Consider the following 955-nt stretch of genomic DNA (forward strand, 5'->3'; position numbering starts at 1 on the left):
AAGTCTGTAACAATCCCCAAATCATTACTTAGAGTATAAATAGCATAGGAAAGTTCACTGTAGTTCTACTGAATACTACATGGCATAAGACAGACTAAATAAGTGAGCACCACAGTAACTCCCAATCCGTTTTCGTCATCTTTCACTGACTGTCCACAATTCAATCTTTTAGGTGTTCTGAAACTGTCCAGTCTCCAAATGACTGTTAATGAAGATAAGACACATATCAAAATTATGTCCTCCACTTCATAGCATTCTTCATGCAGCTATTAAGAGGAACTATTTTTAAAATTACTCATTTTGTAGACCTTTCTTGTAAATTGCATCTTTTCCTTGTAACAATAATAAGAATATATTCCACTACTCTGCTGGCTGCTTTATGGGAATTCAAGTAATTTGTTTTCTTCAAGGCAATGTCTAAAGATTTAGACCAAGTTATAAAGTAGATGTATTTATGGAAGTTTTGAAAATTCTGGCTAGCCAGTAAAGGAGAAATTTCTAAGGTCTTGAAATCATAACAAATGCACATCTATTAAAGCTACACGAATAAAACTCTGGGTATTCCAAGTTATAGACTTTTCAATTACCTCATATGCATGTGAAAGGTAGACAAAGAAAAAGGGGCCACAGAAAAAAGAATAATACATCTAAAGAATATTGAATATAACATGAACTTCCAGAAAAAAAAAAACAACCAGTCTTAGAGAAAAAACTACCAAAATGCTTCTTAGAAGGAAGGGCAGTGAGACTTCACTTTGCTTACTTTGAACTCATCATCAGAAAAGACCAAGTGCTTGAAAAGATATCACATTTGGTAAAGTAGAGTCAGCAAAAATGAGAGGAAGCCTCAATGAGATAGATTGATACAATTGCCACAACAATGAACTCAAAGATAACAGTGATCATGAAGATGGTACACGACTGGGCAATGTTTCTTTCTGTTACATGCAAGGCT

This window comes from Orycteropus afer, unplaced genomic scaffold (assembly GCF_000298275.1).
Source record: "Orycteropus afer afer isolate SDZICR_OR568_19922 unplaced genomic scaffold, OryAfe1.0 scaffold00505, whole genome shotgun sequence".
Taxonomy (NCBI): domain Eukaryota; kingdom Metazoa; phylum Chordata; class Mammalia; order Tubulidentata; family Orycteropodidae; genus Orycteropus; species Orycteropus afer.